This window comes from Saimiri boliviensis, chromosome 6, assembly GCF_048565385.1.
Source record: "Saimiri boliviensis isolate mSaiBol1 chromosome 6, mSaiBol1.pri, whole genome shotgun sequence".
In the NCBI taxonomy this organism is placed as follows: Eukaryota; Metazoa; Chordata; class Mammalia; order Primates; family Cebidae; genus Saimiri; species Saimiri boliviensis.
In genome coordinates, this window is record NC_133454.1 from 50,198,994 (window position 1) to 50,225,163 (window position 26,170).

Genomic DNA, 26,170 nt, shown 5'->3' on the forward strand with positions numbered 1-26,170 from the left:
CTTGAAAAGAATTATTTAAAAGCTCATACTTCTTACTTTTAAAAAATTTCAGGCTTTATCAATGTTTCTTTATGATTCATCTTAACATCTGTCTTTGCACTGAAATTCCAAGTTTCTTTTAACATGGATCTTTTAACTTTACCATCAGATTGCTTGAATGCTGCCCTTCTAAAAATTTCAATCCCTCAAAATTTACCCACCCCTAGAAGCACCTTTCGCTCCAGATTGCCAGTTTATACATGGGCATTAGATGTTTCTGCACCCCAAAATAAATTTTACACTTTTCCCTTGCCTTCCCAATTTTGTAAATATTTTCATACCTTTAGTTTACAGATTGTTCAATCCCACACACAAAATATCTGGTAAGTTAGGTGTTAAGGATTTCTTCTGAAGCCACCAGTGTGATACTGGTATATCTCTCCTTTGTACCAAAATAAATTGCAGATGTAAGTTGAAGTCTGTTTACCTTTAGCATGGATTTACAAGCTTCTGCTTGTTTCAGCTAAGACAGATGTTTCAGGCATATCAGCTCCACCTTAAGGAGGGGCTTGGATCATAAACATAAACTATAGTTACTAGTTCAAGCAGAGGTAGGAAGGAGAAATGAAGTGCTCTGCATAGTAAGTTATATGATTTCAGAATCCTGAAGCTTTTTGAGTCTAATTCTAGTAAGTTACGATAAATAACTGATGAGAAAAATAGTAAATGAAGCCAGGATTTTGAATGATTGAAAATAGATAAGCATCAACGGAAAGTCAAACTTTCTAGTTTTCATCTGAGCCTTTTCATCAAGACCAGTTCAAGTGCATATTATATCATTCATAGTATATTTCAATACAATTTGCTGAATTGAACCAAAAAATCCTAAAATATAACATAGGGAAGACAATAATATTAATTGCATCTGAGGCTAACAGAATGACAGCTTATAGTCATGGGTTTGAATCCATCTGGGATTTGTATTCTTGATCAAAACAGTGCTGGAAAGAGCAGGCACCCAGACAGCTGTGCCAGTGCCCACAGGAGGGAGTAGCTGCTTACCCTGTTGCTCCCTCCATAAGTTCATTTCTGCTGCCCTAGAATCTTCTTATGGGGTAGGCATAATGGATGTACTTGGCTTAAAGAACCAAGATCACTGAAGAAAGTTCAAATGATTTGTGCAGGTCATCTGATGAACTTTGAAAGAGGGCTGAATCCAATATTCCCATCCTTTTGACCTCTAATACTGTGTGTTTATAGTGTATATGTATAACAACAAAATCACAAAGGATACAAAGTAGGAAGTTGGAAAAACTATCTTGAAGTCTTTACCCCATGTGTGACGTGGGATAATATTACTTGAAGGTAGACTCTGATTAATTTTTTAAAAATTGTAACCCTAGTATAACCACTAAATATTTCTTTTAAATCAACAATGAAGATTAAATGAAATAAAAAAATATTTGATTAGCCCAATAGAAGGAAAAAAAAGAAATGGAACATAGAAAACTTCTGCCAATGTGTCCTTAAATTCAAATATATGAACAGTGATCTGAAATGTGAATGATATAAACCAGGGATGGACAAACGTTTTCTACAAAACAAACAAACAAACAAAAAAACCCCCCACACACAGAGATAGAAAATATTTTAGGAGAAAGAAATTATAAACAAGAAAATGTAATGGGTATATTAAAATTAACTTTGTGTTATTCAGTTGGAATTAGAATTATCAGGATGCATTCAGAGTTTTTTGATGGATAAATACACATTTGTATGTATACATGGGTTCATGTACACAGTCACAGATTTTCAAGTTCTGTCCATGAAGAAGCCGTAAAAGCACTCCCAGTGCTTCCAGGCATCCCCAAACTATGGCCCCGCGGGCCGCAAGCGGACCCCTGAGGCCATTTATCTGGTCCCCCGCCACACTTCAGGAAGGGGCACCTCTTTCATTGGTGGTCAGTGAGAGGAGCACAGTATGTGGCGGCCCTCCAACGGTCTGAGGGACAGTGAACTGGCCCCCTGTGTAAAAAGTTTGGGGATGCCTGGCTTAGACCTTAGTTTCTTAATTCTCCAATAAAGTGAGCCAGAATTTCTTGGAGAAGTGGCTCATTGATTCCATCACTTTGTCAGGGGATATGGGATAAACCTAGAGTATCTTGTGGTGCTAGGAAATGCCTTTTAAGAAATAGAATAGCCCAGAAGCCACCCTGAAAGAGCACCAAAGTTGCAACAATTTGAGCCACAAAATAAATTACAATTGTTTTGGAATATGTGTTAGTCTACTCTTGCATTTCAAATATAATCATTGTTCTCACATTTCAAAATACAATCATGCCTTCCCAACAGTCCTTCAAAATATTAGTGAATTTCAGCATTAACTCAACAGTCCAAAGTCCAAAGTCTCATTTGAGACAAGGCAAGTCCCTTCCACCTATGAGCCTGTAAAATCAAAATCAAGTTCTGGAAACTACCATTCTCAGCAAACTGACACAAGAACAGAAAAACACTGTATGTTCTCACTTATAGGTGGGTGTTGAACAATGAGAACACATGGACACAGAGAGTGGAACATCACACACTGGGGTCTGTTGGTGGGTGGGGGCTGGGGAGGAATAGCGGGGGGTAGGGAGGTTGAGGAGTGATAACATTGGGAAAAATGCTTGATGTGGGTGACCGGGGGTGGGGATGGAGGCAGCAAACAGCCATGGCATGTATGTACCTATACAACAGTCCTGAAAGATCTGCACATGTGCCCCAGAACTTAAAGTATATATATATATATATAAAATCAAAATCAAGTTAATTACTTCCAAGATACAATGGAACTATAGGTGTTGGGTAAATATTCACATTCTAAAAGGGAGAAATTGGCAGAAAGAAAGGGGCTACAGACTTCATGCAAGTTCAAAACCCAGAAGAGCGGTCATTAAACCTCAAAGCTCCCAAATAATCTCCTTTGACTCCATGTCTCACATCCAGGGCACACTAACACAAGGGTGGGTTCCCAAGGACTTGGGCAGCTCTGCCTCTGTGGTTTTGCAGGGTTCAGTCCCTGCAGCTGCTCTCAAGGGCTGACGTTGAGTGCCTTTGGTTTTTTCAGGTGATGAATGAAAGCTGCCAGTGGATTTACCATCCTGGGGTCTAGAGTATGGTGGTCTTTTTCTCACAGTGCCAAGTGGGAACTCTTCCAGAAATTATCAAGAAGGAATATAGAGTTGAAAGAATATGAAAGACAAGTTTAAAAATATGGAGCAAAGATATAATATTATCAATATCTATATTTAATAAAAATCTCAGAAAGTTAGGATTAAAAAACCAATGAAAAGTAGAGAGTCAGTGTCTTATTTTCAAGTGCACATGAAAACCAAAAATAGACCACATACTGAGTCACAAAGGAAATCTCAACAACTTTCAAATTCATCATTTAAATGTAAATTGCAATGAAATTGCAAAATATTTGACAATGAATAACAATGAAAGTACTTTATATCAAACATTAGGGAATGCCACCAAATTATACTGAAAGGGAAATATATAACTGTACCTGAAGCTATTAAATAGCAATGAAAATTAGACTAAATGAGCTAGGTGTCCAAGTCAAGAATAGAAAGAGAATAGCACAGTAAATCTGGAAAAAGTAGAAGTCAGGAAATCACAAATAGAAAAGATACTAATAGGAGGTAAAGCAGAAACAATAGAGACGATCAACAGAATAAAAAGCTAACACTTAGAGCAAAACTGAAAGTGAGCAACTTTCCAGTAAACTTGATCCAGGGGAAAAAATAATTAATTTGGGAAATAAAAATGGGTGTGTCACATCTGACACCAGGAAGATTTTTTAAAGATTGTTTTGGGAATAAAAAAGGGTACACATCTGACAATTGGTGTTCTCATGAGAGAACACTAGAATAACTTTATGCCAACACATTTGCAAAGTTTGACACAGAGGACATATTTTTGTGGTATATAACACCACAATTGATGAGAAAAGAAAATTAAAGAACCCTAATAAAAAAGTAATTATTCCATGCATAGTTACTTCATTCCAAGACCACAGCATAGAAAAGAAGAAAGAGTAACTCCCAAAGTGGGAGAGCCTGGCAAACACTACCTCAGCTAGAAGATCAAGGTCAACAACAGCAGCGAAAATTATAGTAATATGTACCCTTGATATGATGTGATAACAATGACAATTTACTTCTGTGGTCTTCCTCCCCAAAACCCATAAACCCAGTCTAACAATGAGAAAAACACCAGACAATTCCCAATTGAAGGATACTGTTCATAAAATACCTGACCACTACTCCTCAAAACTAAGTCATCAAAAATGATGAAAGTTTGAGAAATTGTTAGAACTAACAGAGCCTAAGAAGACATGACTACTGAAAATAATATTGGATCTTGGAACAGAAAAGGAACATTAGGTAAAAAACTATGGAAATCTCAATAAAGTATATTAAAGGTAATATTGGCTCCTTCATTGGAACAATGTCCCATAGTATATATGTTACCAAAGTATTATATACGACATTGATATCATAGTATAAATGTAGCATAGTAATATAATATGAATAATAGAAGAGTGCAGTGTATATGGTAGCTCCTTGTTAGTCACTGCATCTGGTTAAAATTTAATTGTTAAAGAATGTGAATTCATATTTTTTTATTTCAAAATCATTTATGCAACTTAAGTAATGTAGGTTAAAAATAGAGTGAAATTTGCACTTTATTTTTATTATTAAAAAATCTTTTCAATCTGTACCCTGAGGGTGCAAATTTCATTCTGTCTAGCCATCATGATTAAATTAGGTTTATCCCAGGAAGGAAATTATGGATATCCATTTTATCGTAACATGTGGGGAACCACATGGAACTCCAGAGCTGTAAAGATTATTTAAAAAGAAGACATTTGAGATTCAACAGATGCAAAAAGATACTTTTTTTGGTATAATATTATGAGAATATCTGCTTGCAATTCTCTTCAATATAACCATGGGTGAAATTTCTGTCTCATATGGTATTTTTTATTAGTATTATACTTTAAGTTCTGGGATACATATGCAGAACCTGCAGGTTTGTTACATCGGTATACACTTGCCATGGTGGTTTGCTGCACACACCAACTCATCATCTAAATTAGGTATTTCTCCTAATGCTGTCCCTCCCCTAGTCCCCGACCCTCCTAAGGGCCCTGAAATATCATGTTCCTCTCCCTGTGTCCATGTATTCTTATTGTTCAACTCCCACTTATGAGTGAGAACATGTGGTGTTTGGTTTTCTGTTCCTGTGTTAGTTTGCTGAGAATGATGGTTTCCAGCTTCATCCATGTCCCTGAAAAGGACATTAAATCATCCCTTTTTATAGCTGCATAGTATTCCATGATGAATATGTGTTGCATTATCTTTATCCAATCTATCATTGATAGGCATTTGGGTTGGTTCTAAGTTTTTGGATTGTGAACAGTGCTACAATAAACATACATGTACATGTGTTTTTATAGTAGAATGATTTATAATCTTTGGTTATCCAGTAATGGGCTTGCTGGGTCAAATGGTATTTCTGGTTCTAGATCCTTGAGGAATCACCACATTGTCTTCCACAATAGTTGAACTAATTTACACTTCTGCCAACAGTGTAAAAGTGTTCCTATTTCTCCTCATCCTCTCCAGCATCTGTTGTTTCCTGATTTTTTAATGATTGCCATTCTAACTGGCAGGAGATGGCATCTCATTGTGGTTTTGATTTGCATTTCTATAATAATCAGTGATGAATGAGCTTCGTTTCATATGTTTGTTGGCCTCATATATGTCTTCTTTTGAGAAGTATCTGTTCATATCCTTTGCTCATGTTTTGATAAGGTTGTTTTTTTCTTGTAAAATTGTGTAAGTTCTTTGTAGATTTTGGATATTAGCCTTTTGTCAGATATATAGATTGTAAAAATTTTCTCCCATTCTGTAGGTTGCTTGTTCACTCCAATGACAGTTTCATTTGTTGTGGAGAAGTTCTTTAGTTTTATTAAATCCCATTTGTCTATTTTAGCTTTGTTGCCATTGCTTTTGGTGTTTTAGTCACGAAGTCTTTGGCCATGCCTATGTCCTGGATGGTATTGTCTAGGTTTTCTTCTAGGGTTTTTGTGGTTTTAGGTCTTATGTTTAAGTCTTTAATCCATCTTGAGTTGATTTTTGTATAAGGAATAAGGAAGGGGTCCAGTTTCAGTTTTCTGCATATGACTAGCCAGTTTCCCCAACACCATTTATTAAATAGAGAATCCTTTCCCCATTGCTTGTTTTTGTCAAATTTGTCAAAGATCAGATGGTTGTAGATGTGTGGTATTATTTCTTAGGTGTCTGTTCTGTTCTATTGGTCTATAGATCTGTTTTGGTACCAGTACCATGCTGTTTTGATTACTGTAGCCTTGTAGTACAATTTGAAGTCAGGTAGTTTGATACCTCCAGCTTTGTTCTTTTTTTTTAAGGATTGTCTTGTCTATATGGGCTCTTTTTTGGTTCCATATGAAATTTAAAATAGTTTTTTTTTTTTTTCTAATTCTGTGAAGAATTCAATGGTAACTTGATGGGGATAGCATTGACTCTATAAATTACTTTGGGCAGTGTGGCCATTTTTATAATATTGATTATTCCTATCCATGAGCATGGAAAGTTTTCCCATTTGTTTGTGTCCTCTCATTTCCTTGAGCAGCGGTTTGTAGTTCTCCTTGAAGAGGTCCTTCACATCCCATGTAAGTTGTTTTCCTAGGTATTTTATTTTCTTTGTAGCAATTTTGAATGGGAGATCACTCATGATTTGGCTCAGTCTAATATTGGTGTCTAGGAATGCTTATCATTTTTTGTACATTGATTTTGTATCCTGAAACTTTGCTGAAGTTGCTTATCAACTTAAGGTAATTTTGGGCTGAGATGATGGAGTCTTGTAAATGTACAATCATGGCATCTAAAAACAGACAATTTGACTTCCTCTCTTCCTATTTGAATATCCTTTATTTCTTTCTCTTGCTTTATTGCCCTGGCCATAACTTCCAATATACTATGTTGAATAGGAGTGGGAGAGAGGGCATCCTTGTCTTGTGCCAGTTTTCAAAGGGAATGCTTCCAGCTTTTGCCCATTCAGTATGATATTGGCTATGGGTTTGTCATAAGTAGCTCTTATTATTTTGAGATACTTTCCATCAACATATAGTTTATTGAGAGGTTTTAGCATGAAGAGGTGTTGAATTTTATCAGTTGCAGCTCTAAGCAGCATTAATAACTTAATAAAAATGTAATAGAAAAATATCCTGTTTGCTACTGCATTTAAACATCTAAAATTAATATAAGATATAAAACATTTTTATGGACATACAAAATATTGAAGGACATGAAAGAAGGTATGAACAATGGAATATTATGTCATATTTATGAATTGGAAGTTCTAATATCATAAAGATGGTAATTCTCTCCAAAATTTTATCATATCTCTATAAGCTGATTCTAAATATCATATGGAAGAGCAAAGGGCCAAAAATATATAACTAAATCTGCAGAGGATGAAAATAAAGAGCCCTGCCAGATATCAATTTTTTTTTAAAAAAAAGCAATTGTAATTAAGACAATATAGTATTTACACAGGTATAAACAAATTGACCACTAAGATGGAATTAAAAGTGCAGAAATCAATCTATTAAAAAAGCTTGATAAATAACAGAAATTGTCATTACATGTTGATGAAAAATAATAAACAACTTAATAAATGTTTACACTATTTAAAAAGTCAGGCCAGGCATGGTGGCTCATGTAATCCTAGCACTTTTTGGGAGATTGAGGCAATGGATTACTTGAAGTCAGGAGTTCTAAACCAGCCTGGACAAAATGATGAAACCCTGTCTTTACTAAAAATACAAAAATTAGCCAGGCATGATGGTGTGTACCTGTAATCTCAGTTACACCAGAGTCTGAGGCAGGAGAATTGCTTGAACCCATGTGGCAGAGGCTGCAGTGAGCCAAGATCATGCCACTGCACTTCATTCTGAGTGACAGAGTAAGACTCCATCTCATAAATAAATAATAAGAAAACCCAACCCCCAAAAGACTTCCTATATCACATTATGCATGCCTCTGCAAATTCCAGATAGATTAATTTGAATGTGAAAAGTCAAACTTTAAAATTTCAGGAGAAAATGTAAAAGAATATATTTTCTGGAGAATAAAAGGATTTCTGAAAGACAAACAAAAACCAAAAACAGAAACATAAATGATAGAAGAAAATGTTGATAAATTTAACTATATTAAATTTTTGAATTTCAATGCAATAAAAGATACCCTAAAATAAAGTAAAAATGCAAGGCATAAGCTATGTCCAATTAATAAAACCAACAATGAATTTGTGTCCAAAGTTAGTAAAGAACTCCTTCAAGGTAAGGGGAAAGAAAACCCAACAGAAAAATGAGGAAAAGACATGAATAAACAATTCATATAAAGTGATACCTGAATGACTTTTATTTATCAAAAATGATATTTGAATATTATATATGAAAATTTTCAATGTTTCTAGTTATAAAATAAGTGAAAATTCAAATTACACTGACAGATGTCATGTTTATTAGAATGAGACAAATTTGAGAGTATAAAAATTATAACTTTTTGGTAAGTATTTGGTGTAATGGGGCTCTTCTCCCTTTCTGGTCTGAGAGTCATTTTGTGAGAACATTTTGGCAACATCTAGTAAAATTACATATGTATTTAGCCTTTGACTCAGCATTTATATCTATTGGTTAGTACTTCAGATTAAAATTTTTGATTTTGCTAGGTTAAATGCTGATACGATATGATCTGCAAATAATGACCATTTGTGACTTCTCGTCAACATCTTTTTTTCTTAATATGTTTTCTCATTTTTATTTGCGACCTGAGGTAATAGTGGTATCTTTGTCATTTTTATGTCTTAGAAGAACTATGTCTAAAGTTTCTCCGTTAAGTGCAATGACTGCTGTGGAATTGTAACAGATAGCCTTTTAAAAATGTGAGGGCTCCATTCTACTTCTAGTTTCTCAAGAATTTTTTTCATAAATATCATATATTTTTTATATTATGTTTGTGTTACAAATAAATATAAATAACTTAATCAAGTTCTTTTCTATATTTTTAAAAAGTGTTAATTTTTATCCTTAAGTTCCTAGATAATATTTCAATGAATTACATTTATGCATTTTCTGCTGTGAAAACATTCTTGCATTCTTTTTTTTTTTTTTTTTTTTTGAGACAGAGTTTTGATCTGGTTAACCAGGCTGGAGTGCAATGGCGCGATCTTGGCTCACCACAACCTCCGCCTCCATGGTTCAAGCAATTCTCCTGCCTTAGCCTCCCGAGTAGCTGGGACTACAGGCATGCACCACCATGCCCAGCTAATTTTTGTATTTTTAGTAGAGACAGGGTTTCACCATGTTGACCAGGGTGGTCTCTATCTATTGACCTCGTGATCCACCCACCCCGGCCTCCCAAAGTGCTGGGATTACAGGCGTGAGCCACCACACCTGGCCCATTCTTGCATTTTTGAGGTTAATCTCATTTCATCATAAGGTTAAGATCACTTAACCTTATTAGAGAAATGTATTTTTTTTTAAACCTGAATTATAGACGTGAGTTCTCATATATTAAATACAGTTGCTATTCATTTTAATGGGAAAATGTTACATATTCTCAGCATTAAAATAACAAATATTTTTACTATAACACCACCAAATACCATTAAAATAGACCCAATTACCTCAATAATTAAAAATTATTTTGAGAACACAACCTGCCAAGATACTTTATTAATTACAATATAATTAGTTTTATCTTCTCTCATTAAAGAATTTTCTTTTTAAGCTAGTATACACATTATGCTAAAGTCTATGCTTACAAAGCAGGACTATATGTGATTCTCAATGTTTATCCAAAAAACAGAAAGCAGAGCAAATGAACTTCATAGAAGCAAGGCAAATGATATCATTCTGAGTAAAAAGTTAAATAAGAAGGACGAGGTTGGAGATGATCAGTGCTGTAAACCAGCCCAGATGCCCTGAAAGGAGAAGAGACATCGATGGCACACCTGCAAAGGTGACCCATGGCTAGGTCTCATCTCCTGAAGCGCACCTCCTTGCAGTGTGCTCTAAATTCAGAATGAACCTTGTAAGCAAGCAGGAGCCCTCATATGTTGAAGTAGTAATATTAAGTAAAACCACTAATTACAATGATTCTCATTACCTGAATGGATATCACTACTATATTACTCACCTTCTACATTTGTAGGTTAGGGTAATGTCTCACTTAAGATTTTTATGTCTACATTCCAAGTTAAATGGGCCTGTAATTTTCTTTTATTGGACTGTGTTTATCAGCTTTGCTGTAAAGCTTTATAAAATGAATTTTGGGTTTTCCCTTTATTTCCTAGAACAACTTATATAAGATAGAATGAGTTCTTCCATAAAAGTTTGATAGCTGTCACTTGTAAAACCATCTAAATCTAGTGCTTATTTAAAGGGGAACAAAGTCTTTACCATGTTTTATTTCCTTAATTCTCACTAACTAAGTTTTCTATTTCCTCTTAAGACAATTTTGGCATTCTCTATTTTTTTTGGAAATGTATCATTACTCCTAGGTTTTACACTTGCTATTTAATAAATTTCCTAATCTCTCTTTCAGCTTCTGTAGTATACACAGTTACTTATTCTCATTCTGTATTTTGTCTCTTTCTCTCAATCAGTATTTGGAAGACTTAACTTTTTTTTAAGAACTAGATTTTGGTTTTGTTAATACTCCCTTTGGTATATAAAATATATATTGGATCTTTGCCCCTGGTTCCTGACACAGAGCTCCAAAAACCCTTGGAATTTCCTAATGAGAGAATTATCTTTACCTAATTATAATGAGCCCTTTTTGAGCACATCTGAGTTTGTGCTAGTGAAATGACTCAGGGAGGGGCCCTGAGATGATCTTAAGATAAGGACTGATCACCAGAAAGACTGAAAACACTTGATTAGAGATTGGGAACTTTCATTCCTACTCTTGACCTCCAGGGAAGGGAAAGATCTGGAAATTGAGTTACAAAAATCTTTAAAAAATAAGGTGTGCAGAGCTTTTGAGTTGGTGAACACAATGATGTTCTGGAAAGGTGGTGCTCCCAGAGATGGCGTAGAAGCTCTGTGTCTGCCCCTCTGCCCCTTGAACCTTGTCCTATGCATCTTTTCCACTTGGCTGTTCCTGAGTTTTGTCTTTTACAATAAAACAGTAATAATAAGAAGAGTGATAATAATAAGAGCCTTTCTGAGTTCTGAGAGTTGTTCTAACAAGTTCTCAAATCTTAGCAGGATGTAGTGAAAACCCCCGTATTTTCAGCATAGCAGTCAGAAGTACAGATGGCTCCTTGGACTTTAAATCAGTGTGTGAGGTCTGAGCAGTATTGTAAGACTGAATCCTTAACTTGTGGGGTTTGTGCTAACTCCAGATTGTTGTGTCAGGATTGAATTGAATTGCTGGACATCCAGTTAGTGTCAGAAGATTGGAGAATTAATTGGTGTGTGAAAAATGACACCTATTTGGTGTCAAAAAACTCCCCACATATTCTCTGTTACTTTTTGGTTTTCTATCGTATTAACTTCTTGCTGACTTGTTTGATGGGACTGTCTCTGCTTTAGTTTCTTAAATTCAAGAGTTATCTAATTAAAACTTGCTCTTTTAAATAAATATATTAAAAGTAAATTTCTAGTTTTTTTTAGTACATGTTACAAATTCTGACATGTAGTAATTTTATTGTTATCTATATTAAACTGTACTAACCTCATACTTGATAAAGCAAGACTGAATGCATTCTCTTTAAGATCAGGAGGAAATCAAGGATGTCTGCTCTGACCACTCCTACTAGCATTGTACTGAGGTTTGAGAACAAGGTTAACAGAGATTTATCTTAAGACACGCAGGATTTTTTCAAGTAAAAGGCAGTGGCCTGAATATATACACCTACTCTCTTCTCTTAGAAATTAAACAATTTTTTTAAAAAGGGGATGGCCTGCTGAAGCTGGGGCCATGGTAAGTGAGTTGTATCCAATTGTTCTGAGACAACCTCCACTGAGTTTGTTGTAGTGACCTCGTAAAGGTGAGGGACAGGGAAGAACTTGGAGAGAAACCCCTCCAAGTCCCTTCCTGCTGCCTTCCTAGAGTCCAAGGTAGTGAGAAATCTCTCCAAGGCACTTCAAGCTTTTTCCTCAGGAGCATGGCAGAAACACTCCAAAGGCTAGGGACAAGGCAGCTGGATGTAGGGAAACCCACCAAGGTGCAGTGATCTGGAGGAGGTGAGCTAGAAAGCAAACAGAAATGCCAAGTCACAAAAAGGCTGGCATTATGATTTGGAAAGCTGGTGGCTGGTCTCTGGAGCATAAAGAGATCTAATGGAGTCTTATGTATGCTCAGAGCCAAGCTCTATTGGAGGGAAAACCCTGACCTTGCCCTCAAAATTTTTGAAGTCAGTGATAAATTGAACCAAATTAAAACTGTAACAAAGCCCAGATACAACTCAACTTAAGATTAAATTGACTCAGCCCTGCATATCAGCAACTTGACAGAAGGCGCATGTCCGTTTTGGGGAGTAAACATTATTTTATTAAATATCTACTATATTTATATAAAATGTCTGACACAGAGTCAAAAATTACAAGTCATACAAAGAAGACCCAAAAAGGCCCTGTTAGAATTATTAGAGGTTTTAACATAACTAACAAATACGTTAATGAATCTGGTGGAAAAACTGGACAAGATGGAGAATTTCAGCAGAGAGATTGAAATGATTTAAAATAACCAAATGGTTCTTTGATGGAACACCAAGACTGAAATGCTAAAAATAGAAACCACCCAATAAATTAAAAAATTGAATTATGGCACACTGAATCCAGAAGAAGAAAAGAACCACAGTGAACTTGGAGATAGGACAATAACAGTTATCCAAAATGAAAACCCAAAAGGAGAAAAATGAAAGAAAACAAAAGAACAAGAACAGAATATATAAGATCTATAGGACAGTATTGGTTGGTCTAATATACAATTAATTAAAGGCCTAAAAGGAGAAAAGGGAGATAATGGGGTAGTGTATATATTTGAAGAGACAACGAATGAGAACTTTCCAAAAATGGTGAAGGATATCAGATCACAGATAGAAGAAGCTTGGTGAATCCCTAGAAAAACAAAGACTTCCCCAACTAGGCAACATGTGGTCAAACTACTGAGAAGCAAAGTTAAGAAATCTTACAAGCAATTTAAAAGAAAAAGACATGTAAGTCAGCATTTTCCAGAGAACAGAATCAATAGTACAGATGCCCACCTTATAATGGGTCAGCTTATGATTTTTTGGCTTTACAATGGTGTGAAAGCGATATATATTCAGTACACTTCTTGACTTATGGTAAAGTTGTGTCTGGATAAATCCATTGTAAGATGAAAACAACATAAATTGAAAATGCACTTTTCACTGATGATATTTTAAACTTATGATAGATTTATCAGGGTATAATCCTCTAGAAGCATCTGTATCATCTATCTATGTATCTATCTATGTATCTATCTATCTATCTATGTATCTATTATCTATCTATCTATCTATCTATCTATCTATCTATCTATCTATCTATCTGTTTATCTGTCTATCTGATAAGAAATTGGCACAAGAGATACATAGAGGCTGACAAGTCCCAAGATCTGCAGGGTAAGTCAGCAAGCTGGGGGTCCAAGAAAGTGATGTTGTAATTTCAGTCTGAATTTGAACACCTGAGAACCAGGAAAGCCAGTGGTGTAGGCTCAGTTCAAAGGCTGGTAGGCTCAAGGTCCAGGAAGAGCCAGTGTTTTGGTTCTTGTCTGAAAACTCATATCAGTGTGAAGGCATTCAGGCAGGAAGAATTCTGTCTTACTCAGAAGGTCAGTCTTTTGTTCTATTCAGGCTTTCACAAACTGGATGAGGCTCACCTACATTGGGGAGGACAATTTTGCTTTATTCAGTCTACTCATTTAAATGTTAATCTACCAAAAAAACACCCTCACAGAAACACCTAGAATAATGATTGATCAAATATGTATGCCTCATGACCCAGTCAAGTTGATACATAAAATTAACCACCATAAGTCTAGCCCCTTGTCAACTTAACACCTATATGCATTTCCTTAAATCACACTTAACCTCCAAATGAAGACAATGACAAGGTTGCCATTCCGCCTAATATATGATACTATCCTGCATACAATTGAAAACTTTCTAACCACTTCTCCAGAAGAGGAGATAAAGTCCTTGAGTGATGTTTACTCTTCTTCTTGATATTCTGTAAGTTAAATACTTGATATCTCATAACTTGTATACCATAGTCAAAATGATACAATATGAAGTGCACAGTACTTAAATACTGTGATACAGACTGAATACATCTTATGTTATAGGATAAAAAGATAAGAGGAAAGAAAACAAAAATATTTGCCTTATAGACACACACATACAAATATTTATTTGTATATATGTATACAAATATATATTTATACAAAAATAAGAAGGAAATACTCATGACAATTACAGTCATTGTTTATGTAACTGATCACATGGTTATAACTGGTATTTATCCTCCACTACCATTCCATATTCATTTTGTTTTCAGCAAGCACCTCAGCTTGTCATGTTTTTTTCACTTGGTGGGGTGACTCAAACCTTGACTTTTGAAGGGTCTGGACCATTAATTGTGCCTCAATTGGGTCATTCTAATTTTCCATTGACCTTGATCACAGGGCATGGTAATACTAATGAACCACACAAAAACTTGCACATACATGTTCCTAGAAGCATAATTTTTAATAGCAAAAAATTACAGAAAATCTAATATATTTTAACTGGTAAATGAATAGACACCATGTGGCATATGAGCACAATGAAATAATATTCAGCAATGAAAATAAATAAACTACTAGTATATGTTAGTATGTGGAAGGGCCTCGCAACTATTATGCTCAGTGAAAGAAACCAGACAGAAGAGACCACATGTTGTGACTCCACTTGCTTAAAATTGCTAGAAAAGGCAAAGCTATAGAGACAGAAAGTCCATTGGTGGTTGCCTGGGCAACCAGGTAAAATCATCTTGGGGTGCTGAAAATTTTCTAACTTATGATGAAGGAAATACACCCCTATGAAATACAAAATAGGTTGAGGTAGAAGAAGACTAGAGGCGGGGGAAACAGAAAAGAGGAAATGATTATAGGAGTCCAAGGCGGGGTGCAGTGATGAATCCAGGTGCCTTTTTTGACTCACACAATAGCCTCTAGAATAGACTTTCTGCCTCTGGACTGGTATTTACCAACCATTTCTCATGTTTGAATATGTGGCTGAGAGTTCTGACATTCCTGTCAGTTACAATGTTTCAGGCAGGGATTCTAGGACTGGTTGGTGAAAGTGTGCAGTTTGAAAGAAGTTTCAATTGTACATTTGAAAGGGATGAATTATATTATATGTAAATAAATATGCCTCAGTAAAGTTATATTTTAAAAGGTCAATAAAGATTTGTTTCTACATAAACTGTAATAAGCTTCAAAAACACTGCTTCCACCCTAACAATGAGAAAAAAAATCCAGGTAATATACAAAAGGGTAAGTTGCTCAAATACATCATAGAGCTCAAGCAGCAAGACGACCAAATGGCTTGAATTCCAAAGAGGAACAAGTCCCTTCAGGGAGAAATGAGATACACAAATAATTTCATCTTTGTCAGAGTACAGGAAAAAGAGAAGAGAGCAATAGAAAAAGGAAAGAGGAACCCTGCAAGAATGCAAATGAATTGTTAAAGGCCAAATGTGAGCTAGTGTGCTAACTCAGTGGGATCACCAGAAAAGAGGAGGTCACAATCACTCACAAGCTCTTTCCTCTGATCCTCTGCTGGTATTTGTGAGAAAGACTCCGAGAAGACCAGGAGGTTGAGAGGGTACTCCTATTTGATGCAGGCATGAGGGAAGTAATTGGCAGCAGCTAGGGGATAGGCATAAAGCTCTGGGCTTAAGCAAGAGCCTTACATCAATGGAGGAAGGGCAGGTATTGTTCTCCTTCCCCAGGAGGTGAGCAAAAATCTACTGTTGTAAAGGGAGGAGGTAGAAGAATAAGATCTCTATCCCTAGGGAAGGGGCAGGAAGGTATCTTGGACCTAGGATATATGCTGACATCAAGCAGAAATCTGCGAGCATCATGAGTAGGGCAGGAGACCTTCACCCAGGACCAACCATGGATACAAGGCAGAGTGTAGCTGCCACGTGAAGGAGGAGCAGGAACTCTGGAAAGGCTCTCTCCGAGTTCTGGGTACTTGCCAAAGCAGAGGCTGGACCAGGAAAACAGACTCTGTCTCCTGCCCTACCCCAAGTAACAATAGTAAAAACAGCAGGCTGCAGCTGGTGGAGGGGGAGCCTGGTAATACTGGGTAACAGAGATGGCTGAGAGCACAGCAGGAAGCAGGAACACTCAGGAAAACCCTCCTTCATCTCAGTCCTTACCCTAAGCACAAGGCAACAAAGAATTTGAAGTCTGTGATACGTTGAAGGTAATAATATAATAGCTAGTATAATAATATATATATATAATATCACACGTATTTTATGTATAATAATATAAGAGCAAAACAAAAACGATAAACAAAACAAAAACACAAACCAAATGGTCAGGGTGCTGTTAGGTTCGCAGTGGCACTCCAGCTTGCTGCATCCCAGGTTGAAGTGGAACTTTGAACTCAATTGGAACTCCAGAGGATTTATTACCCAACTGATAAAACTATTTACTTGTTCTAAGACCTACAACAATATGTCAAGTTGTTTTTTTAATCTACTGCCTAGAGTGTTTCACATCCTCGTCAATGCACTCTAGTAAGATTCAGGATGGGTGAGAGATAAGCAGGGAGAGAAGGGTCACACTGAGAGGGGCTCTGAGATCTCAGTTGAGTTAGCAAGTGAGTCTGGTGCATGAAAATATATTTATGGAAGGTGGGCATCTGGAAGGGCAAATGATGCCCTTAAAGCATCCTGTTCCTTTCTTTGGAAAGGCTTCAAAGCACCAGAGTCAAAGCTACTTGTGCCTAAGCTTGAAAATCCCTAGACCGCGATTTGTATGGTCCAGAATTCAGTGTCCAGAGTGAGACTCAACACTTGCAGGATGTGAGGTCTTGGGCAGATGTGTTAAGCTTCTATGGTCTCATAATTCTCTACTATAAAATGAGGATTATGATGGAATTCATCTCTAAGGGCTGTTGTAAGGATTAAAAGAGATGGTCCATGTAAAATGCTTAACACAGTGAGCATTGCTCGACACATGTTAACTATTATTTGTTGTAATTGTCATCAGGAGGTAGTAAAGACCTGAAATCATTCTTGAAGTTAGAATGAAGAAGAGGAGATAAACCTGACTTGCTGAATGAATTTGAAGGGTGATAGAGAGAGCAGGGGCAAGAATGGCTCTATGTTTTGAGACTGGGGTTGGCAAAATGGTGGGACCTATGGGACACTGGAATGCCTGTGTCTAGTTTATAAAAGGAAGCCCATTCAGGTACAGCATTTTCCATTTGGTACTGCAAGCCTAGAGGTGCCAATTGCATTTTTCAAGTGAAGCCAGAAGTCCAGATGATTATGTAAAATCTGAAGTTTTAGTATTCTTAAAAATCTGGAGCAAACAAAAGATGACTGTGAGATGGAAATTTGCAATCTCTCTGTAAAATCTGGGAGGTTCCACTGCTGTAGAACTCATCATTACATGTTCCATAGTGCCCTGTGCCTCTTTACTTGCTGAATGAATGAATTTTCAAAACAGGGATTTCTAAGAAGCATAAAGACCAATACTAACTGGTTTTATAAGGTCCAAAGTTATAAAAGTATCTTGAAAGGGATTGTAAAAGAAAGATTTATTATTCTAGATTTAACAATGTAAGGCTAGAGATGCAGAAGGAAATGTAAGCAAACATTATAAAAATATTATATAAAGGCTGAGCCCCAGATAGTATTGTTCAAGAAAGCAGCAGCAATCTGTCTGCTCTTGGTACTTTTATTTTCCCTATAAGCTCAAAGGTTTTGTTATATAGACAATAAGCCATCTATTTTTTTTTCTCCATTGCTCATCTGACTCTACCTTTCTTTTTGCCTCCAGAAGGCAGCATTAAAAATATTTAACTCTTGGAGACTCGTGCTCTGTATTTCATTCCCTTTTCTTGTTAGGACTGCCCTTGTCCTGCCTTCCTTTCTACCTGCCTCTAGAAAGCTCAAGATTCTAGCTTTCCTAAGCAAGGAACAGCAATCTGCATTTGTAAACTAGAGAGGAACTTCCCATGGTATCTTGAAACATGAGTTTTAGTTAGCCAGGGAAAGGAGGCATGCCTGGAAGGAAGGCATACCCAGCAGAGGGAAAAACATGCAAAACATGAAGGTAGGAAAATCAAATTACGTTTGGCGATGACAATGATACAAAATGGTGAAGGTGTGTACAAAGAAACAGGAGATGAAGCTGGAAAGTCAACCCCATACTGGCTTTCAGGATTCAATCTACTCCCCTTAGCCTGATGTTCAAGGCTCTTCATCACTGAGCATTTCCAGAGTGAGAGGCCTGCCTCCCACCCAGAGAAAAACACACCCAAAGCCCCCCAGGAGCTTTGAATGTAATAGAGCTGTGTTAAATACATGCTCTGCCACATATAAGCTACCTGATCTTAGAAAAGTTGTTGAAAATCTTTGGATCCCAACTTTTTTTTCTTTATCTCTTCTAAAAAAATGTGATCTATGTGTAGAACGTGCAGGTTTGCTACATAGGTATCTGTGTGGCATAGTGGTTTGCTGTACCTGTTGACCTTGAAGTTCTCTCCCCTCACCCCACACCCTCCAACAGGCCCTGGTGTGTGGTGTGTGGTGTGTGGTGTTCTCCTCTCTGTGTCCACGTGTTCTCAAGGTTCAAGTCCCACTTACAAGTGAGAACATGTGGGGTTTGACCCTCTGTTCCTGTGTTAGTTTGCTGAGGATAATGGCGTCCAGCTTCATCCATGTCTCTGCAAAGGACATAATCTCATTCCTTTTTATGGCTGCATAGTATTCCATGGCGTATATGTACCACATATTCTTTATCCAGTCTATCACTGATGGACATTTGGGTTGGTTCCATGTCTCTGCTATTGTAAATAGTACCACAATAAATATATGTGGGAATGTGTCTTTATAGTAGAATTATTTATAAAAATAAAAAATATAAAGTAGAATGATTTATATTCCTTTGGGTATATACTCCATAACAGGATTGCTGGGTCAAATGATATTTCTGGTTCTAGATCATTGAGGAATCGCCATACTGTCTTCTGCAATGGTTGAACTAATTTACACTCCCACAAACGGTGTAAAAGTGTTCCTATTCCTCCACAGCCTCACCTATTGTTTCCTGACTTTTTAATAATCACCATTCTGACTGGTGTGAGATGGTGCTTCAATGTGGTTTTCATTTGCATTTCTGTGATCATCAGTGATGTTTAGCTTTTTTAAATATGTTTGTTGGCTGCATAAATGTCTTTTTTTGAGACGTGTCTGCTCATATCCTTTGCCCACTTTTTGATGGGGTTGTTTTTTCTTGTAAATATGTTTAAGTTCCTTGTAAATTCTGGGTATTAAACCTTAGTGAGAAGACATTTTCTCCCATTCTGTAGGTTGCCTGTTCATTCTAATGATAGTTCTTTTGCTGTGCAGAAGCTCTTTAGTTTAATTAAGTCCCATTTGTCAATTTTGGCTTTTGTTGTCATTGCTTTTGGTGTTTTAGCCATGAGGTCTTTGCTCATGGCTATGTCCTGAATGGTATTGCCTAGGTTTTTTTCTAGGGTACTTATGGTTAAGGGTTTTATATTTAAGTGTTTAATCTATCTTGAGTTAATTTTTGTGTAAGGTGTAAGGAAGGGGTCCAGTTTCAGTTTTCTGCCTATGGCTAGCCAGTTATTCCAGTACCATTTACTGAATAGGAGATCCTGTCCCCATTGCTTGATTTTGTGAGGTTTGTCAAAGATCAGATGGTTGTCAATGTATGGTATTATTTCTGAGGTCTCTATTCAGCCCCATTGGTCTATATGTCTGTTTTGGTACTGGTAACATGCTGTTTTGGTTACTATAGCCTTGTAAAATTCAACATTCCTTCATGTTAAAAAACTCTCAACAAACTAGGTATTGATGGAACATATCTCAAAATAGTAAGAACTATTTGTGACAAACACCTAGCCAATATCATATTGAATGGGCAAAAACTGGAACCATTCCCTTTGAAAACCGGTATAAGACAAGGATGCCCTCTCTCACCACTCTTATTCTGTGTAGTACTGGAAGTTCTGGCCAGGGCAATCAGGGAAGAGAAAGAAATAAAGAGTATTTAAATAGGAAGACAGGAAGTAAAATTGTTTCTGTTTGCAAATGACATACTTTTATGTTTAGAAAACCCCAGCAGGGCATGATGGCTCATGCCTGTAATCCCAGCACTTTCGGAGGCTGATGTGGGTGGATCATGAGGTCAGGAGTTAGAGACTAGCCTGGCCAACGTGGTAAAACCTCGTCTCTACTAAAAATTAAAAAAATTAGCCAGGTGTGGTGGAGCATGCCTGTAGTCCCAGCTAGTCAGGAGGCTGAGGCAGAAGAATGGCTTGAACCTGGGAGTCAGAGATTGCAGTGAGCTGAGATCATACCACTGCTCTCCAGCCTGGGCAACAGAGCAAGACTCTGCAAAAAAGAAAGGAAGGAAGGAAGGAAGGAAGGAAGGAAGGAAGGAAGGAAGGAAGGAAAGAACTCCATCCTCTCAGCTCCCCAAAACTCCTTGAACTCATAAGCAACTTCAGCAAAGTCTTAGGATACAAAATCAAAGTGCAAAAGTCACAAGCATTCCTTTACACCAACAATAGGCAAGCAGAGAGCCAAATCGTGAATGAACTCCCATTCACAATTGCTACAAAGAGAATGAAATACCCAGGAATACAGTTAACAAAGGATGTGAAGAACCTCTTCAAGGAGAACTGCAAACTACTGCTCAAGGGAATAAGAGAGGACACAAACAAATGGAAAAACATTCCATCCTCATGGATAGGAAGAATCAGTATCGTGAAAATGGTCATACTGCCCAAAGTAACTTATAGTTTCAATGCTATTCCCATCAACTACCAGTGACATTCTTTAAAGAAATAGAAGAAACTATTTTAAATGTCATATGGAATTAAAGAAGACCCTCTATAGGCAAGACAATCTTAAGCATAAAGAACAAAGCTAGAGGCATCGTGCTCCCTGGATCCCAACTTTTTCATCTAAAATGGGGATCAAGTACGCTGCCTCAAAGAGATTTGATAAGTTAATTGCATGAAAAAATTTATACTATACTTAGTAAAATACTGATAAGCAACTTCAGCAATGTTTCAGGATCCAAAATCAATGTGCAAAAATCACAAGCATTCCTTTACAGCAACAATAGGCAAGCAGAGAGCCAAATCATGAAATTAATTGGATGAAAGATATAATATACTTAACACAGTACTTGATATCTATTATAGAATATCCTTAAAATGGTAACTAGTAGCAATAGTGTTTAAAAATACCAAATTACTTTCAGTTCTCAGACTGTACTATACTCATAGCACAATTTTTCAGATGCCGGGACCTCCGCCTGGAATTTTCCTCATGCCTTCTCTGACTTTCCTGCCTCTATCTCTGATTGCAGTTGATGATTCTCTCTTCCTAGCACAGAGGTTCTTAGCCAGGGGTCCCCTTGGGAGATCTCAATATGGAATTTAGAGGAGTCTGTGAACTTAGGTGGGAAAAAGATTATGTCTTTATTTTTCACTAACATCTAACTGAAGTTCAGCATTTTCTCTAATTTGAATGTAGGCGATAAAGCTCAGCAGTATTAGTGATATCCAAGATTCTTACCCGTGGAAATCACAGTATTTCATTTCATGCTACAATTGTTGCAGGTATTACAAAATGCCATTTACTCTTACCACTACTTTGAAATTATAGCAATTAGGCCCACACTAGATATTGTTATTTGATGTTGTATAATAGGAAGGATGTATATTTATATATCCAAATAAAAATACTTAGAAAACTGTAATTTAATATGATTGGTTTTTTAAATATTCTTTTATATTTAAATTCATGCATTTAAAAACACCATTTTGAGAAAAAGTCCATAGATCATAAAAGGCTTCCATGTACAAAAAAAAAAAAAGGTGTAAGAACCCCTGTTTTAGCAATTACCATTATATTTTTCATTAATTTAGTTAGATATGCCCTTTTCACTTACAAATCAGCTTCCGGCCCCAATTTTACAAACTATGAGCAAAATCTCTCAAAGTTTCATGTAACACCATCATCTTCTCAATCAAAAGAGGAATATAATACAGTTATTTACTATTAATCATAGACTATTAATGCCCAATCAGTTAGCTTATTGAACAAACTAACTTATTGCTTTCTTTAAGTTAGAGTTATATTTCCTGGTTTAAGGACCTTGTCTTCCAACATAATTTTGTTTCCTTTAAAATAAACCCTGGAGGACTTAACTGCACGAGGCATCATCACTCCCATCATCAAAAAGAAAAATCCAGATAATCTACAAAACATCATTCATTTAACTTATCAGAAACGGAGGTCCCAGGCCAACCATCTAGGTTAAAATCTAAGGAAAGACAGAGCAAAAAGAACACAAATACTGACTTTTGAAAAGAGAGCAAGGGAAGAGGATAAACTGCCATATAAATGGGTCAGAAGAATTTAGCTAAATTTAAAAAATGAATTTCTAAAGGCTGAATGTGGGCTAGTATGAGAGTATAGAACTTCCGGGAGTACAGATATAAAGAGACTATGCACATAAAGAGAATTTGTTCCTACCTAGTACTTTTTTGTTTTAGACCTCCACTGAGCACTCATGAAAAAGATGGATCAGGGCAAGCGACCAGACCTCACTAACGCAGGCTTGGAGGAGGAGGGTGGCTGCATCAAAGAGGAAAGACATAGAGCTCCCTCATACCCTCTCCTCTAAGAACACTAAAGTGCTATGCTAGTGGCAGAGGGCAGTAAACTCTGTGACTTCAAGACACATATGAAGACCCCTGTGGCTGGGAAAATGGAAAAGTAATGAACTGTGAACTTCCCAAGGAGGAGCAGAAAACTGTCCCGGGGAGAGGCAGGAAACTCTCCTAGGTGCAGACCATTAGAAATTTTCTAATGCTGTGGAGAAGAGGACAGGATCTCTGAGAAGGCCTTCCCTAACGCCTACAAAATAACAGGAACACAAGACCTACTCAGTCTGATCCCAAACACAAGAGAATCTTACAGCCTTCTCCCCAGTAAGGAGAAAGCTACTCATTTCTTTTCATGAATACTGTTTATGTTAGTCTATATTATTTTTAAACATTATGCCCTTCAAATAAAAAAGAAAAAAGCATGAGATGTACAGAAAAGGAGGAAAAATTCCATAGTAAAGAGCAAGGCGATCAATAGGGTCAGACTCAGAGATGGCCGAATGTTGGTACTATCAGACAGAAACAGTCATCAAGATGAAGTATGCTTTTGATGGCCTTATCAGTAGAGTTGACAAGCATGAGGAGAGAATCAGCGAATGTAAAGACAGGTCAATGAAAATTATTCTACTAAACAAAAAAATAGAAAAATACAGTATAGATTACCCTAGAGATGTGAAATAATATCAAATAATCTAACAAAAAAAATGCTTGGAAAATCCTCAAATATTTTGAAATGAAACAATATACTTCTACATAACTGGAGGGACAAACAAGAAGTCACAGGAATACTAGGAAATATTTTAATGAAATGAGTATGAAAACAATATATCAAAATATGAGGATGCAGGTAAAGCAGTGTTCAAAGGAAAAGTTGTAACAGTAAATACATGTATTAGAAAAGGACAAAGATCTGAAATCACTCATCTTTCATTGTAAGAAACTGGAAAAAGAAAAACAAATTAAACCCAAAGTAAGCAGAGGAAGACAATAATGCAGATAACAGCAAATAATCAATGAAATTAAAAACAGAAAGAAAATAAAGTAAATCCATGAAACTGAAAGCTAATTCTTTGTAAAGGTCAATATTACTGCTCAGGATGACTAAAAGGAGAGAAGGCACAAAGTTTCAATGTTATAAATGACAGTAGGAATATTATTACAGATATAACAGATATTAAAAGGCTGATAAGGGAATACCAAACAATCTTATAACTATAAATTCTACAACTCAAAGGAAATGAGAAAATTCCTTCAGAGACACAAACTACCAATGTTCACTTAAGAAAAATAGATAACCTGAAAAGTTCTATAGCTTTGGGAGAAACTACATTCCTAACAAAAAAATCTGCATCAGGATTTTTCATAATTTTTTTGCAAATTCTACCAAATATAAGGAATAAATAATACCAATTCTACAGATTTTTTTTTCCAGAAAATAGAAGCACTGGTGACACTTTGCAATTCATTTTATGAGATAAACAGATTCCAAAACCCTGATTTCAAAACTAGAATGAACACAGATGCTAACATCCTCACCAAAATATTAGCAAATTAAATTTAGCAGTTGATAAGATGGATAATATATCCTGACAAAGTGAGGCTTATGTTGGTAATGAAAGTCTTGTTCAACATTTGAAGATGAATCAAAGTAATCACCATATCATTAGGCTAAAGAAGAGGAACCCTAGGATAATCTCAGTATAAACAGGAAAATTATTTAACATAATTCAGCATTCTCCATAATAAAAACTTTTTAAAAATAGAAAGGAGTTTTCTTAACTCAGTAAAGGCATTTAGGAAAACCTGTATTGATATTATGCTCAATGGTGAAAGACTGAATGCTTTGCCCCAAGATAAGGAAAAAGTCAATAATGTTCACTCCTGCTGTTCTTATTCAGCGCCATACTGGAGGTGTTAGAAAGAAATAAAATAAAAGGCATACCATTTGGGAAATGGAAAATAAAACTGTCTTAACAGCCAATATGATTAGTTACATAGAAAGTTCCAAAGAATCTGCATAAAATCTACCAGAACTATTTAGTGTCAGCAAGATTATATGTTCAAGATTAATATAAAGTTTATTTCAGACCTGCCCCCTTAATATACAATTTTATTGTTATTTTATCAGTCATCAGTTTAAAATTGAAATTAAAAACACAGCGTGATTAAGAATAGCACAGAAAACATGAAATACTTAGGTATAACTCTAGTGAAATACACAAGACCTATATACTGCAAACCGTAAACCAAGATGAAAGAAATCAAAGAAGACATAAATAAGTGGGCAGTGTTGTGGATGGGCAGGCTCAATATGATTAGGGTATTCGTTCTCCCATAATTGACCTTTAGATTTAATAAAATTCAAATCAAAATCTAGTAGGGTACTTTTTATATAAATCAACTTGATTTTAAAATTTATGTTGAAAGTTAAGGAAAATAGAATAATTAATCAGTTTTGAAAAAGAAGAGTGCTATTGCAGGACTCCGCAAAGTTTCCTGGGTCTAGTCCAGTGAGACAGAACACTTGGACCACAAGTCAGGCAAAGCAACTTTATTACTCAGATTGGCAGCAAAGGTAAACAGAAGCCTAGGATCCATGTTGAGCAAGCCCCTGAGGCTCAGGAATTGTCTGCATTGTCATCATACTGTAGCTGATGGACTCCAAAAGTACTCTCCTTTCGATTTTGTATCCTGGGTACCACTTGGGTTGCTGTGTACAAGCATTTTAGAACATCCTGTTTTTGGGTGGAACAAGGACAAAACCTTGATTGTTATAGACATTTCCTCCTTATCTCAGGATTTTGCATTATCAGTACATCCTTCCCAAGAAAGGCAAGCAAGAGGCAGAACTGTGTTGACCAAGGCCACTGGTGACTTGACGTCTTACGAACACGTAGTACGTAATTTCAAGACTTGCTAGGAAGCTATAGTGATTAAGACAGTACGGTATCAGTGAAAAGACAGACACATAGGTTAACAGAAAAAAATAAAGATTCTCTGTATATACCCACATGTCTATGGTCAGTGGGTTTTTGATGAAGGTGCAAAGACAATTCAATTAAGAAAGTTTCAAGAAATTACGTTGGTAAAAGGACCTATGGGAGGTGGAACAAGATGGACACGAGTTTAACAACTATTGCCT

General features: G+C 36.3%; 2 protein-coding genes across 5 annotated transcripts in view; one reads left to right on the forward strand and one right to left on the reverse strand.

The window, feature by feature from the left end:
• Positions 1-506, reverse strand: part of LOC101043390 (NXPE family member 1) — a 65,428-nt gene extending 64,922 nt beyond the window's left edge. The window contains exon 1 of the mRNA XM_074400631.1: positions 321-506. The gene's annotated coding sequence lies outside the window, so the exon portion shown is untranslated. The remainder of the gene's footprint in view (positions 1-320) is intronic.
• Positions 1-26,170, forward strand: part of LOC101043064 (NXPE family member 2) — a 125,046-nt gene that overhangs the window by 56,597 nt on the left and 42,279 nt on the right. The window lies entirely within an intron of this gene.